This window comes from Pomacea canaliculata, linkage group LG5 (genome assembly GCF_003073045.1).
Source record: "Pomacea canaliculata isolate SZHN2017 linkage group LG5, ASM307304v1, whole genome shotgun sequence".
NCBI classification, from domain to species: Eukaryota; Metazoa; Mollusca; class Gastropoda; order Architaenioglossa; family Ampullariidae; genus Pomacea; species Pomacea canaliculata.
This window is the reverse complement of record NC_037594.1, coordinates 22,168,055-22,183,997: the sequence shown is the minus strand read 5'-3', so window position 1 is coordinate 22,183,997 and position 15,943 is coordinate 22,168,055. Positions and strand designations below refer to the sequence as shown.

At 41.7% G+C, this 15,943-nt stretch overlaps 1 protein-coding gene across 5 annotated transcripts in view; it reads left to right on the top strand.

Annotated features, from left to right (window-relative positions):
- The window catches only part of LOC112563756 (complexin-like), a 93,712-nt gene that overhangs the window by 12,298 nt on the left and 65,471 nt on the right, over positions 1–15,943 (top strand). The window contains exons 2-3 of one of the 5 annotated variants that reach the window (XM_025238054.1): positions 1,126–1,173; positions 4,721–4,752. The exons of 2 other annotated variants lie outside the window; for them this stretch is intronic. The gene's annotated coding sequence lies outside the window, so the exon portion shown is untranslated. Of the gene's footprint in view, positions 1–1,125; positions 1,174–4,720; positions 4,753–5,208; positions 6,056–15,943 lie in introns of those variants that run through there. 2 more of the 5 variants (XM_025238050.1, XM_025238055.1) reach the window with 2 other exon arrangements.

Below are 15,943 nucleotides of genomic sequence, written 5' to 3'. Positions count from 1 at the left end.
CACTCTCATTTGCTCCAAATAAAAATAGCGTGGACTGTTTTCAAATAGGCTGTGCGCCGAATGAAACACTTACAGAAGGGCTTTGACGGTGGGCAGTGCGGTAGACTCTTTGCTTTAAACAACGCTGTCAAACGCAATCGATCGCACTTGCCAAAATCGATCCCTAGACTTGGCCGGGATGATAATTCTCTTTAATTTTTTTGTGTGTGGAGAGGAAAACGAAACGAGTGCCCTGGGTTGACTCAGTTTCTCGAGAGATACGGTGAAATGTGCCCCGTGGGTGCTGATGCCTCCTGTTATGGCGGGTGACAGTATATGTTACTGACGCTCCTAATCAACCCTGACTTCATGGCTGGTGAACTCCACTCGCCTGGATGTCAAAAGGCGTTTGCACTTTCATCATCCCTCTCCTTCCTTGCCCACCTTCCAAAGTGTTCATTTAAGTTGTATTATTACACTTAGTTTAGAAGTTAACGCTGTATACATCAAGGTAATCCTTTCCTTTCGCAAGTGGGAGTCAGTTTGCATTTTCTCCACATTTATAGTTATGTACACTTATGTAGAGTGTCTTTTCATCCTTTGTCGTATCTTTGATGTTTGAAATCCTAGAAGTCAGCTAAAGTGAGTTACATTTATGAAACCTTTGAGATATATAACATAAGCATTCCCAGTTCGGTTATTGTCGGTCTAGTTTCTGCTGCATGTCTCCTACCTGTCCTGCTTATCAATACATTTCACGTATTGCTGCCTTTATGTGTCGATTGAGTGTAACAAATTGTTCGGATTGGATGTTTGCATCCAAATGTTGTTTGCCTCACTGGGTATCTTTTCTTGTTGGAAATGGGTCAACAGCTTCTCCAATAATGAAAGAAAATTCTAATTTAATTTTCTTTCTCTCTCTCTCTCTCTCTTCCATACCTTGCCGCTGTTTATTTTACAAGTTATTTTGTTTCCACTGGAGAAAATAGACCAAGCCAAAAGACACAAAAGAACCATTGAAGATTAAATCCACTCTCTTTGCAGTTTTTTTTAAATATCGATTTTTAGAATAGGATATATTACCTGTTAGAAGAAAACAATTTCACTTGTGTCCATCAACTCGAACCTTTTCTTTCTTCTGTTCAGCCCATCATTTCTGAGAGTTGAGCCATTGTATGCCAGTCGATTTTTGAGGTAAGGTTTCATCATCATTCTCATCCTTATCCTCATCCTCATCCTCCTCCGCACACAGCTTTTCTTCCAACTTCTTATTTTACTTCTTTGTTTAAATTTTCTAATCTGGCACGATTTCTCACATTCTCTTGCGCATTTTTTTTTTGAGTTCTTTGCTGACAGATGGCTGCTAGATTTAGTAAACAATTCATGCGGGATTAGTGCACCTGGACAGTAGTCATGAAAGAGAGGAAGGTTACTTCAAGGATTAGACGTGAAACTGGAAGCATTGCTGGGTCCTGTTATCCATTACAGGCGCAGCTGTAGGAGAGCAGGTGATAATCAAAAGGTCCAGAGCTGTGGGTCTTGAGCGGAAGTTTTGCTAACCCAGGTGTAATAGATGTATCTGTGTTTCATAAATGTGGCCCCTTGTGAAATACAACTCCGCAGGTGCCATAGCAATACGTGTTTGCAAGTATGTTTTGGATTTCAATAGGCGAGTTCAGATTCTCAAACTCATTGGATTACACGATTTTCTCTCATAAATGTTACACACATAAGTGTCCTCATACAGTAGTTTAGGATTATTTAAGTTCTGTGTGAAAATTGGGTACTTGTACATACATCGACTAATTGATTCTTAAAGGGATGATTGGAGTGCACAATTTTTTTCTAATCATAAAAAAACGTGGGATTTCTATGACGCATAATAACTTTCACAAAGAAGCATGCTCTCAGAGCTGAAGACAGGTAGTAGACGTGGACTGAAGAAGAAACAACTATGCAGGCAACTAATAATAAAAGACAAACATAGAAAACACAAAGAGGAATAGGGAACAAATAATAAGGATGAGTAAAGCTCAGTGCAAGATATTATTTTCAAAATTTGGGTGAATACCTCTTTTGTTTTTTTTTTTTTTTTTTTGGGGGGATGTTGGGGTTTTTTTTTTTTGCTGTGCCGTATTGACCTCTCTGTAACTCTACCCCACACCTGTTCTGTAACAGCGGTGTATTAAATCAGGAATGCCCTTCAAATGTGAGACGAAGAAAAGCTTGAATCTTCACATTTTTTCTTCTGAAAAAGATGCTTCGAGGGAACTAAAATTAAAGACTGTGACAGCGTCGGCATCACCCTCATCCGTCTCACCAGCTCCCATTCTTATTGACAGTTTGTCTTCATCCATCCTTCAGTACGGGATCATAAAACGTTACAGACAATTCTGCCGTTGGTTCTTCGTCATTTTCGGATGCGATTCCGTGAAGGACGAATGAGGCATCATTGATTTTCAAACCTGTGAGCCGCGATGAGCGTCATCAAGGTGGAAAGATAATTCCCATCCTTGCAACAAGCCTTATCAGTGGTGGTGGGAGAGGTAATTAAAGCTGTGACTGCTTAGTTGGACAATCGCTTATGTCGAGTCGTCTCCCTTCAGGCACAGCAGCACTTGCCGTTAGAACAATTACTACCTGCTGTACAAACACTGACTATGAACACGACAAACTCTAATAATACAGTAGTCGGGAGTCGTTCAGATATTTCGACATTTCACAGGATGACGATGAAACTGTAGAGCAAATGGAGCGGAAAGCTATTTAATTCTTCAGTGATGCATGTTGACGTCGCTGTGGTTCACCGCACAGGAAAGGTAGGTAGAGGACCTTGATGAGGTTTGGTCTAGTTTGTCCTGAGGTTCAACTCGATATGTAATGCAGTTCTAAGTTGTCAAGCCTGCGCTTACTTTTTTTTTAAAATCCGTGAACGTGTGTGGTTTCTGATATGGATTTTGTGCTTTTTTTTTTTAAAGACCAAACTAGATGATTTGGATCAGACACGCTAGCTGATTGAGATAGTGAATGTGTACTACTAGTTTTCACCCTGCCCTTAGATCTCAATAAAATTCAGGTTAAGCTGCCATATGTATTGAAAAATTGAGATATAGTGATATATCTTCAGATTTCGGAACATGACCTTTGTATAATGTAGATGTATTAGGTGAATTGCATTGTATTTGTATGTGTGCTCATCTTTTGTTAACTGTTTCTCTTAAAGCGCTGTTTCCGGGGTATTTTGTTAGCCACCCAAATGCGCATAAATTTTGCCAGTTGATACATTTTAAGTTATTAATTTAAACTAATGTATTCTCCTTGAATTGTCACTCTTTAAGTAATTCCTATACTCCTCTGTCTTGACTATCATGTAGTTGTCTTATGATGAGAATGTCAGGTATTTTTACCATTGCAGTTTGCAAAATTTAATGTACATATATGTTTGCTGTTATATGATATATCTCTACTTTGTTTTTCTGACTCTTTATGGCTACAAATGCATCTCTGGGCTTGTGGCCAAATAAATAAATGAAATGAATGAATTCAGACACTATTCCAACGTCTGGATTGTTAATCTCTTTCTGTGCATACAGATGTTTGCAAGAGTGTATCTCGATGACGGTAAAGGGGTATTCCCTTAGTTTTTAGAAAATAGTATCTTGCACTGAGCTTTACCCAGGCATTAGAAAATAAATTGCATCTCATTAGTTCGGCAAGTATAAAGCTGCTCCGATGTAAAGGAAAACAAACCACTTTGCGACGGTCAAGGTGGAGGCTGCTTGAAGCATTTAGGAGAAGGCTCAAAACATTTTGCAGACATTGTGGACGTGGTCTGCGAGGTTAAGTCGTGAAGAAAAGGGCCATGGCGTACCAAGCAACCCTTGCGAGCACAGGCGTATTAAACAGCCCTTGTTCAAAAACGTGATGGAGATAGCGGGAAAGCGTTTGACGACTTCATTTAATTGCTGTTCACATCGGCAAGCGTTGCCTAGTGTTTGGCACCCGTTCCAATGGCTTCTTTCCAACAATCAGCTAAGACCCGAAGGTGCTTTCTTTGGGAACCAAAAAAATGTTAATAAAATGAAACCCGGAGAGACTTGCTCTTCCTGTTAGGCAAAGAAGCGTTGTGCACAAAAAGCCGTCGGATTTCCCCTGGGAAAAATTTTCATTTTAGTTGAGAAATTGACTTGTGCCACAGCGATTCATGCTGGCCAGCCGCTCAGTCGTAGTGTGGCAATAGATCACGTGGTCCATTCACTTTTCTGGGATCTGAACTGCGAGGCTTTGGCACGGTTCTGTTTGGCCAGTAGGTCGTAATGAAGGCGGCTAACCATCCAGTGTGCTTTTTTGTTCTAGACAAGCAAGGAACTGTCAGGCGGGATGGCAGCGATCTGTTGTGTGTTGTGTTTGTGTGTGGAATGAGTGCCACGTGGACACGATGGCTTCTTTCCACTTTCGTTACCTTCTTCCGGAAGTAGCGTTGGGATATTGCCACTAATATTCTCACTAGTCACAAACCCATAACGGAAATCATCGGCAGACACAATTCATCCTGCGTGTTAGCACAAGGACCATATAATGGCTTGACATGTTCTCACAAACATGTTCTTCATATTATCAGTTTATTAAACATTATTATCATCTGTGTATTAAAACTTAATGTATGCTTATGCCTATATATATATATACTAAATTATTCGTTTAATCTGTACTTTATAATATGCTCTTGATCATCACAAAGGTGCCGTTTGTCCTACCGATGCTGTCATGCAGGTTTGTTTGTTTACCTGGTTTTAATTCTTACCTTTTTTCTTAGTTTTAGATAAGTATTTTACTGTGAGACGGTGCAGGTGCTGTGAGCATTTTTGTTGTTATTCTCATTGTATCAGATTCTCGGATAATCTTTCTTTGGATTTAGGTACGGTGAGAAAATATAGGTTAAAATTTTACAAAGTGGCTTTACATACATCTGAAAACGATCCGCAGATTTGTTTTTCTCAAGATACCTTTGCTTTTTGAAGCACGTTAACCGCAGACATTGTAGTTCCTTCGGCGAAGCGCCGCCTTGAGTAAACTTTTAAAGCGTTTCGCAAACATCACAGAGCCTGTCAAGAGATCTCTATTACCTCTACAACCCTGACTGTCCCCCCACTCCATTTTTGTCTCCGCAACCCCCTTCCCACCCCGCCCCCAGTGTTGTTATGTCGGCTTCTTTGCTTGTTTGGGGTTTGTCTGTGTTTACTGGCAAGGATTTGGTTTTGGCAGAGAGGCAGACAGTGGGGAGGCCAGTGAGATTCATTTCAATGATGCTGGCCGCCGGCACCAAGGCTAGCGATGATGATCACACTGCCAGGCTTCCCGTTGCCTAGCAGCCGGGCGCGTGGCGGTGCCTGATCGAGCGCTTTTGTCATATTGATGGAGCACCAATATTCCTATTGACAGTAAATTGGGACCTGAATGGCACAGATTGCTGGCAGCCCTTGCACACCCGTTCCCCTCCCCTCCCCACCCACCTTTCTTTGCCCGCCATTCTTCCGAGAGCCCCAGTCTGATCGCACCCTCATGTGCAGGCTCTCGCACAGACACCAGGAACCCTTCGGCAGCGACACCCTCCTCCTGTGCTACAGCCGTCGCTATCGGAACCTCTGGTTCATGGTTTATGCGATTGCACATCACCCCTCTTCACCACCCCCAACCTGACGTCAGCTAGGCCATAGTTGACTACTGGGCAGTTTTTTTTTCCTTCTTTTGTCCGATGGACCCTCCACTGCCCGTGCGTGCAAATCAATAGCAAAGCCGCGGACTGCTGGGTTCCTGGGGGCAACAAATATTCCGGCCAGGCGCTGCAGGCAGGCAGGCCGCATCTCTCGGGGAGGGACTTCCGTCAGACCAGCGAGTACAACTGGACGCTCGGCCCCAGCTGTTTCCGTCTCTCTCTCCGACTCTAGCGCCCTCTAACATTCTCCTACTGCCCGGCGGTTCTTTCCCCTTATACCTGCGTCACAGGGGCCACTGGGCATCCCATGACTGGACCATCTGGACGGCTTAAGCATTGCCAGCTTCTCGCCTGTGGGAGGTGAGTTCCTTAGACCACCCCTACCCCTAAGCCGGCAGTTTGTTTTTGCTCCTTGAACCTACGTCGTGTTCGTCTTCGTCTTTTCAATATCTTGAAGAGTTTATTTTAAAGATTACGATGCCTGGTCAAACAAAAGAGGAGACGGGAATATTTCTGTTCTCATTTGTTTCATTTGTTTGGATATTTAGATATCATTAGTCTTACAGTTTGGTTGATGACACTAAAAGTAACTAAAAGCTAGGAATTTCTAGAGAGGGTAGACTCGGAGAAGCTCGGAGTCGGAAGAAACTACGATAGTTTACGAACTCATGATGTTACTGTTTATATTGCAGAAAGAAAAAAAAATTCTTATTTTTATGTTGTTGTTTTTTTTTTGTTTTTTTTTTGTTTTTGTTTTTTTGTTGTTGTTGTTGTTGTTGTTGTTGTTGTTGTTGTTGTTGTTGTTGTTGTTGTTGTTGTTGTTGTTTTGTTTTTTTTTTGGAGAGTGACGAGTGTGTAAGAGGAAGAAAAATACTTTTGAAAACGAAGAAAAAAAAACAAAACCAACAGAACCATTTTGGACAATATCGAGTTATAACATCATGCGGCGTGAGCTGTTTTGTTGTAGTAGGCAAGTAGAGAACTATCGACTTTCAGACCTCTCGTAACTCTTCCATGGACTTTTAAAACAGACACTTCTTTTTTTTTTCCCTCGGAATAGTTATTGTGTTTGTGTTGTTACCGCGGACAGCGTTGGAGTGTACACCAAAATGCTAATGACGACCCTACGTACATGGACGATCGATCTTCTGTACATTGGTGATTGGTTTCTGGACTGGGTAAGAGCTCACTTCTCTCTTCTGCCCTGAAAAGATCCTCAGTAGAAGGCGACCTCATGATCTAATTTAAAATGGCCAAAATTAGGATCCCAGCTGCGCCGACAGCCTGTGCTTTGCGGAGCGGAAGAAAGATGGTGGTGAGAATGAAGTGGTGCAGTGAGGAGGCAGGCAAGCTGCACGTTGTCATTAGCAGGCTCGCGGTGGGCCGGTGGCGGTTTCAGCTGTGATTGATCTGGCCCGGCATGCAACAGGGTGATCTGCAGAGTGACAGCACCAGGCTCCCGCCTGCAGGTCATTTCGCTTGGACGGAGCTGGCTTGTGGCAGTTCTGGGCACAGAATCCCACGCCAACAAATTAGAATTGGGAGGGGGGGGGGTTGTTTGAAAAAATACAGCATCATGGAGGCAGATTTTATTCTTCAAATAGAAAAATTAGGTTGTTAGGACAACGTGACATTCATGAAGATGCGCCGTAGTGTTTGCAAGAATAAGATCTTTGATGATGACGAAAGTCTTCGTCTTGCGATAACGGATAATCTGATAAAAAGTTGATTCATGCAAAAAGTGCTTGTCAGAAGGACCGCCATTTCATATTTCGGGATTTTAATTTTTTTTGCTGTAAAAAACCTAAAGGCTACTTTTTTACACACGGTAGAATATCTCTTTTTCGTGGTATAAGAAGCTACTATTGCACAACAGGCTGCCATAAAAATGTTGTATATATATATATTTTCAATAAAACAGGGATGTGTCAAGGATTATGTTTCCTCTTTGACTGTTTATATTTCTCCGTTACAAGATGTTACAGGTAACATTAAAAGCAAGAGATATAAATCTACTACGCGGAATAAATTGCGACAAAGTTTCAGCACGCAGGGTAACTTTGCGAACTATCGTAATTCGAACCGGTAGCGTTTGTGCGTATCTTTAATATCGACAGTTATGGAGCTATTGTAAACTGCAGGCGAGATAGGCTTAAGATTCTTTTTCTTCTATTTAACTTTGACAATGGGAATAATTTTTTTCTCTTCTTTCTCACGGTGAAGAGCACTAGGTTACAAATTACATAATACTAGTTTTCCGCGCACATTTCACAGATTATTAGTATCGATTGGAAAGATGCCCTCCTCTTTGATACCATGCTTCCACGAATATAAAACAGCAGCAAATACCAAAAACAAAACAAAACAAAAAAATAAGAATCACCATAACAAAGTAGAAAGAAATTCAGGCGACAGGTTACGGTAATGGACGCTCTAGAGGCAGCCTGTCCTCGCTTTTCAACATCACGAACGCAGAGTGTGTTTGCGTGCTGAAATAAATTAACCGCTGAGAGGTCCAGTGGCTTCCGTTCTGAGCTCTTCGTTCCAGTGACGAATGGTGTGGGGTTTTTTTTTTGCAAACCCAGAATGATTGATTCTTACAGTTCGTGGTCCGCTCAAGCCACGCTGCTTTGTGATTACATTTTTAGTAAGAACAAAGCGAAGGGTTGGGGGTATTGGAGGAGAGATTTTATATGGAGCAGGAAATTTTGCAGTAAATTATTTGTTATCCCGTTGCTTGCTTAATTGACATATTGCGAGTCCTCGACATTACAGCTTACCACTGTTTGCAGACTTCTCTGTCACGGAAAATGCATTTCTTTCTTTTTCGTGACTTGTCTGTGTGTTTTGAGCTCGCGGGTGTAGGTTAATGCTCTGTCGGCAGGTGCATTGCATGGAAACAACAACAACACGCTGACAACTCGACTTTTGCCTCCGGCAGGATTTCAGCGGGGAGTGGAAACTGTGGAAAGACGGTCATCTGGACAAGGCTTGGAGGAAAAAGTGTCATCAGCTAAATGCCATGCACTTGTCCTGTCGTCAGGTGTTTTTTGGTTGGGTGAGACCAGTGTCTCAGCTGTCAGCGCTGTGTTTGCGTCGTTCAGAGACGATCGAGTAGTAGACCCAAGGGTGTCGCCATGCAGAAGCTGTCTCCCAGCTGCCTTCTTTAAAGCAAAGCTAATCGCTCCTTCTTCGATCTCGGGGAAAGTGACAAGGCTTGGAAACTGTCTTCACATTTTCACAGATTTTCACCGCTAACTTCGTCTTATGATGTGATTACATGCTTTTAGGTGTGGCTGTGTGTTTGCCTTTTGTGCTGGAATGCAGTTCCGAGCTGTCACTTACAGCACTTACGTTTCTCCTCCTCCAGTCATTATACTTGTCACGTTCTTTTTAGTTGACATTGTTGCTGAGTTAATTCCCTTTATTAGTTCGAGTTGCTGTTCTTGTGTTGTTGTGTGCAGCTGTCGTTTTTTTAAAAAATAGTTCTTTTAGGAGTGTAAAGTAATGAAGTACATGTATTTTTTAAATCGATATTTTATATTTCCTGAATTTGTACACAATATTTAAAGCAGAATGACTTTTGTTTGTGTATCTATAAACAAAGGTTTAATTTAAGAGTTTTAAGTCCTGTTAAAGATTTAAATGATCGTGCTGGTCAGGTAATAGATAATGATAGGATAGAATAATCAGACCATTTTATTTTTTTATTTTTGGGGTGTTATTCAGCTGTTCAGCAGAGATTTAAACAGATTTTTGTCATGCCACTGTCAACATGGGACTAGATCTTACAGAAGACATTGTACCAGGGGAACGTGTACTGCGAAGGCAGCTGTCCTTTGTTTGTCTGTTCGATTGAATAATGCAAATTTGCTCGTTTGTGGCTTTTCATTTTTATTGATAAAAAAGCCTGACTAGAGTTCAGTCTTGAGGCACGAGGTCAGCTAGGAAATTATTTAAGAAACATGATCGATTGCTGTTTTTCTTGCTACTCTTTTCATATTGTTGTGTGCAAGGGTAGGGGTGGTGTGGATTTATGGGTGGTTGCGTCGGGCTGAGAAATTCAGTCAAGATTTACACAGTAAAAATTTGCTATATCTTTTATTTCTCCTTCTCTACATTCTGTCCTTCCCTCTTTCTTTTTTTTTTTTTTTTTTTTTTTTTATTTCTTGTTATTTGTATTTTTCATTTTTCTTTTTTTGCTTTTTCCGTACAGCAACTTTATTTTCTTTCTGTCTATTGTTTTTTTAGATTTATTTTGCTCTTCTTTTTTTATATTTCTTTCTCTCTTTCATTTCTTTGATTTTCAACCCTTGTTTCTTTATTTTTTTTCCCCTCTTTTCTTTTTTTTTTTCATGAAAGTGGATGAGACCATGGACAAATGAAAGGTAACTCTTGTCATGAGAATGTCACAACAAGCAATGAGACAAAAAGAGGAACACTAAAGGCTAAAGAAGATTCTATGGCGCTGTACTTTGAGCAGCATTCATGGCGTGTGGATAGTCACAGTCTGAGAAAAACGGGGAAGTCCAGAACATTTGGAAAGGAAGAAAGCCGTCTTCACGAAAACCCGACAACTGAGAGTTTTCCCCTCGGGCTAGGAAAGGCCAAAGAACTGGCCAGGATATTATCTGCCAGACTCACGGCTTATTAAGGAGTTGATAGGGCGCCATCATTAATCAGAGCTTGAATAACGCCTTCTCGACCAACCGCTGAATAGCAGCCCAGATTACTCCGGCCGCGAAAAAAAAAGAAGAAAAAAATGGAAAGGCTAAGTCTAGCCCAATCAGCTTGTTTGTCGGGTCGCGTGGGCAGGCTGATGGAGTGAATTATCAACAAACGCTTGATATGGACTATGGTGGCTTGAAATCTGGTCAGCATTGCCTAGCGTGCAGCGAGGCGCCACCAAACATGGCTGCTTGACCTTTTTCTCGCCTGCCAGGCGGCGAGTGCACATCGGGAGAATTACTATGGCCAAGGAACGACAGCATTATCTCTGTGGGGAACCTTGGTGATCTCTCACTGTGACATGGCTTTAATTCGATTTATTTAATTAATTGAACATCCCCCCCCCTCCACACTGGTCCTACGTGGTCTGCTCAGACTCTATGCAAAGCAACATTAAGTGACACTCTCCGGTTCTTCATCTTCATCCGTACACTTCGCTTGTATTTGCCACGGTGCCATCCGTTTTCTGCCATTTGTGTTTATTTGTTGTATTGTTGGCTATCGGTTCGTTTCTAGTCTTTCGCGTGCAGCGCGGTGATCTCGTCTCTCGGGAATTGCGTTGTACAAATTCGTTTTCTTCTTCTGTTATTAATGTTGTTATTACCACGACTTCTAGGATTAAGCTGTGTGTGTTCTATCAGAGTTTTTTTCTCTCTCAACTAAGATTAATCTGCCTTATCCTGTGGAGTTATGTGAGAGTGTTGTTCTTCTAGAACTTTAGTGCCGCTGTTTACCCAATGTAATTGTACCTAAATCAGCTAAATAAAATAAGTGACCGTTTGCTGTTTACTTGTCGGGATGTTTCATTCGTTTATGTAGACTTGGGTCAGAAAAAGTAGCACACAAGAGTGCTCTTTGGCTCTGCACCAATTTCATTTCCATAAAATGCAAGAGATTTTCTCAACTGGATACAATTATTGGTCAGGGGTGGCAAAGTCTGGTCATATGTGTTACGCTCGGGTCTTAGCGATGATGACATCGATAAATTGTGCTGAGCTGGAGCTCCAAGATGAAAATTGTTTACTTTTAAAAGTATTTCAAATGCATACCTGTTCTCACATATATCCGTTTTATTCTCGCCAGTTTTCCTGTTCTTCGCATTGTCTCAAACCTCTGTCGTTTCGTTCTTCTTGCGAATAAAATATCGTGTATTCTCTCTTTCTGTCTCTCGTACGAACACATACCGTACTCTCTATGAAGCCGTTGCTTAAGCTCGAATAAACTTATCTAAAGCAGGCCCCGCTGGCTCCAAATGAGCTTTTGTCCGACTATTTCCCCGCCATAACCGTCATAGCTTTGTCGTCATTTCGTGGCGCTGATGGAACAAGATTGTGGTCTGGCACAATTTCCGCTGCTAATGACTCCCCCAAGACTTACCACTTTATTGTGAATCAGTACACTGTGCATGAGTGGGCTTTGCTGTAAACGCACTATCACGTGAAATCTCTTTCTCTCCTCCTGAGAAGACCCTGTGTTGTATTGACGAGTGTAAATGGCAATCACCAGTGTGGCTGTCCAACCTCTAGGGATGAAGTGACCCCAAACACATCTGTCGCACGTTTCTATTTTTCAATAGTTACTTTTTCTTTTTTTTTTCAGATAAACACCGACTGTCATGGACTCGCCGAACAACATTCAACGTGGTTGACTTTTTAGGTGTACGTTGTAATGTGCTTCTGTGTACAAGTATCGGGTGGCTTCCCGCTTTTTAATATTAGTTTCAATGTTCCTTCCAGCTGTTCTTTCCCATCAAGGCGGTGAGATATAAGGTGATATACGAGAAAGCCAACCCTAGATTTCAGCATCGTTTGAAGAGAGGTCGTGAGTGTCAGGCTCATAAACATCATTTTAAGGAATCAATATTTCGTGAAAACATTCTCCGGTCGAGTCATCCTCGGAAGCATTTTCTTAGACATGATGGAATCGAGGAAAGTTTCTGTAAGTGATTCTGGAAGTCTCGAGTGAAGGTAAAAGCTTTCATTCTATCTCCCCGTTTCCATCGCACACTCCAGCTTTGCGTGCTGAGCACAAATAATCACATACACAGAGGTCCAGGGCCATCACACTAAGGGTCAGGGGGTCGGCTAACGACTGGTGGTGACGTCAGAGATCTTACAGTGTTGAGCAAGGTCTTGCTTTCTTGCGCTCTCTAAGCGGTTCTCCAGCCGTGCTGTGCGGACTTCCGATGTCTGAAAGACGGGTAACATCTCTGTAGAAATAGCCACTGACTGGGGTTTAAGGTAAGGTCTTACTTCCGACAGAGGTGGTCTTGCCGCCTGTGCCTGTACCGCATCCAGGAAGGACCTAGGGCTCGCAAACAAGAAATCATTAGATGAAGCGGAAGATAACAGATAATGTAACAGTAAACCAGCGGTACTGGCAGAGTGAAGACCGTCTTCTTGACTGTCGAAGTATTCCAGGCTTGAAGGAAAGGATCTTTGTAAAGTAGTCACAATAAAATTAGAAGTCAGACTAAGTGCGCAAAACTGTAAATATTCCGTGTCTCCAGTTTAAGACTAGAACTTGTTTTTGTCTCCAAGAATCTCATTTTGAGTGATCAGTCTATTCTGGAAAATGTTTGTTTTGTAGCTAACCGAGCAGAAAATTCCTATTCAGTTCCCGACTTTATTTACTTGCTGCTTTGTTTTGTTTTACGGCGTTTTCCTATCGCAAATAAATCACATACTTCTTAGGGAGAATTTATTGAGGCTTGTGGTTTCTTAGACATTTGGTTGTTTTTCCCCCCTGAACGAATAAATTTTAATAAGCCTCTGTAGTTTTTCCGTGGATAGAACCGATTCTGCTAAATATTGGCATGCAAGAACTGTTTCTTTTTAAAAATGGCTGATGCAGCTTGTTTTGACTCTCTTTTACGTGTAATGGCTTTGTGGACTGATGCCCGGCCAGCCTTGCTAGTTGTCTCGCGCAGTTTCTTACTTCCTTTGTACTTCCATAACAAGACTGTTTTGTCCACAACCTTCTGTCTTAAAAATGTAAACAGAAACAAACATCACTATTCCATGAGAACAAAGAAAGGGTTGTCATGTGATAATATGTCGTGAATTTTACAGCAGGCTCCACGGCTCTTTTCTGTGTCTCTTGTGTTTGGGTTTTCTTGCTCGTCACATGGCTTTTGTTTTCAGAAATGTTTTGCGTCAGCAACAAAGATGCTTCTTTTAAAGATCTTTCCTATGTGACTGGAGGCGGGTTGGTTTGAACCCCAGACGAACCCTTCACTTTGGCTTAAAATAGAGTTTTCCCATAGCCTGGGGTCTGTAGTAAGTAAAACCGAGAAAAATGCGTATTCAAATGCTTATAGAAACGTCAACAACAAATAATAATAATGCAGAATTTCAGCTCAGGTTCAGGCTCGCCGATATTTTGCGTTATTTGAAAGAAAAATGCTTCTTTAAAATAGAAAGAAATAGTGAGGACTGTCCGTTCGCAAAGGCAAATATCCTCTGCAGGAAATTCTCGAGTTTCTGTACCGAAGACTACCATCTTCTTCATGGCATCAACGACACTGTCCCTTTTTGTTCACAAAATTGCACAAAGGCCGCCACCCGTTAAAATGTATGGACGTTTATGTGAGTGGAGTGAGGTGCTGCCGCTGATGGAATCTTTCCACAGGTAGTAAAGGAAACTGCCTTAGGAACTTAGGAAATACCTATAAGCGGGTATTCTACTGAGGCGCTTGCACAGCCGCCGAGGGCCACTAGCGCCAAGAAAACTCTTCTGTGACATTCTGTCGGCTCAGTGGAATCCATCTGATTATCCAGCCGCAAATCAATATGGCAGACATGTTGATACAGCTCATTAAGCTAAACCGTCAGCCAAAAAATCGAAGAGACTGTGTACGGATTTGATGTCCATCGTCATTACACCGTTATAGGCGGTTCGGCATTTCTTCCCTGGTATTTCATGAATATTCAGTCACAGGCGCAAGAAGTCCATCTATCTCTTGCTCCTTCTGTTTTCTGTTTGTCTCTCTTTTACACATTCTCTTTCTGTCTTTTCTTTCTGTCACGTGTCCACTTAGTGTATTTTCTTTCCTTCTCCATTAACTACAAAAGAAAATACCTTGTGCAACCATTTCTATCTGTGCTTTACATTCTTTAACTTTTTAAAAAAAAAACGTATTTCTTTCGAGAATTTGTTTTCAGAACTTGTATCATAAGGTGTAAACTTTGTTAAAGTCTTTATCTGTAAACCAGTTTCAACCTGTTCAAGTTCCCTCGGTGCACCATCTCGTCTGTCTTGTTATGTTTTTCATCCATTTTTTTTTTTTTAACGCCGGATCGCCTTATCAGTAATTTCGCAATTTTTGTAGTCTTCTTGCGTTTTCCGCCAAAATACATCACTCGTTTGTTTTTGCTTCGCTCTCAGATGCTCCGCCAATGTCCTATGTTTCCTGCCATAGCAATGTCTCATCTTGATGACGGCTTCTTACATTTTGTTGGGGTCTGTGTCATCAGAAACCCCAGCTGCGCTCTGCATCTCGCACACAGCAGTCCCATTATCTTGCCAGTGCCAGCGTCCTGTGTGTTTCACTGCAAGACAGAAATCATGGAATGTCTTTGCCTGTTTGTTTGGGTGTGCGCACACACGCGTGTGTTTTGAGGTTATTGTATGTTAGTTGTGTTATATTTCAGCAGTGAGTTATATGCATATAGCCTAAAGATATTATTTTGTGTGTGTGTGTGTTTTTTTTATGTGAGTGCGCGCGCGTTTTCCCATTTTTACCTTGTGCATGGTAGTTTTTTTTTTTCAAATCAGTTTCCTTTAGGGTATTCTTGTTTTTTGAGTAGAAACGGGGATGTCGCTTGATGGGAATTCGTACAACCTGGCACCGAGTTTCTGAATCTGTTGTTGTTGCATAAATACTCATATCATTTTCTCTCCCGCTCCAAACTCTCCAACGCTGCCTGCAGCAAGGACAGAATTTCCTAGAAACTCCTTCAGGCGATGCCAGTAAATAGCCTCTTCACATTTTCTCAGACAATTCAGACACTCTGGCTCGGAGAAGTAATCTGACAAATATGAAAAAAATCTAATTCCATATTACTGGCGGGCTGACTCGAGAAATACCTGATGGCCGCTCAGAAAAGCAATATGACACATAACCAGACTTAAGCACCACCGACGAGCCACAGCTTCTCGGTAACTAGACAAGTATTAGCTCTGCACATTTTCTAGGGGCTTCACAAAAATCTTTCTCAGTCATGTGTTCCTTAGCCCTACTGCGCAGTCTAAGAGAGAATTACATAATCATAATTATTAGTCATATGGACAGATTTTTTTTTTACATGACCCTACCCGAGTTTGTTGTTGATGGCCAATGATTCCTGTAGGGTGGTGCGCCTCACTGTAGCAATATTAAGATTCGTTAGCTAACATTTGCACTGATCTGGCTAATATCCGTGAGATCTCTAGGAGAGATTGCCTTTTCTTGGAAAATGGAAATTTATCTCATATGCGCATGCGCTGGTAAAGACTTACTGAGGATCGATAACCTCCTCC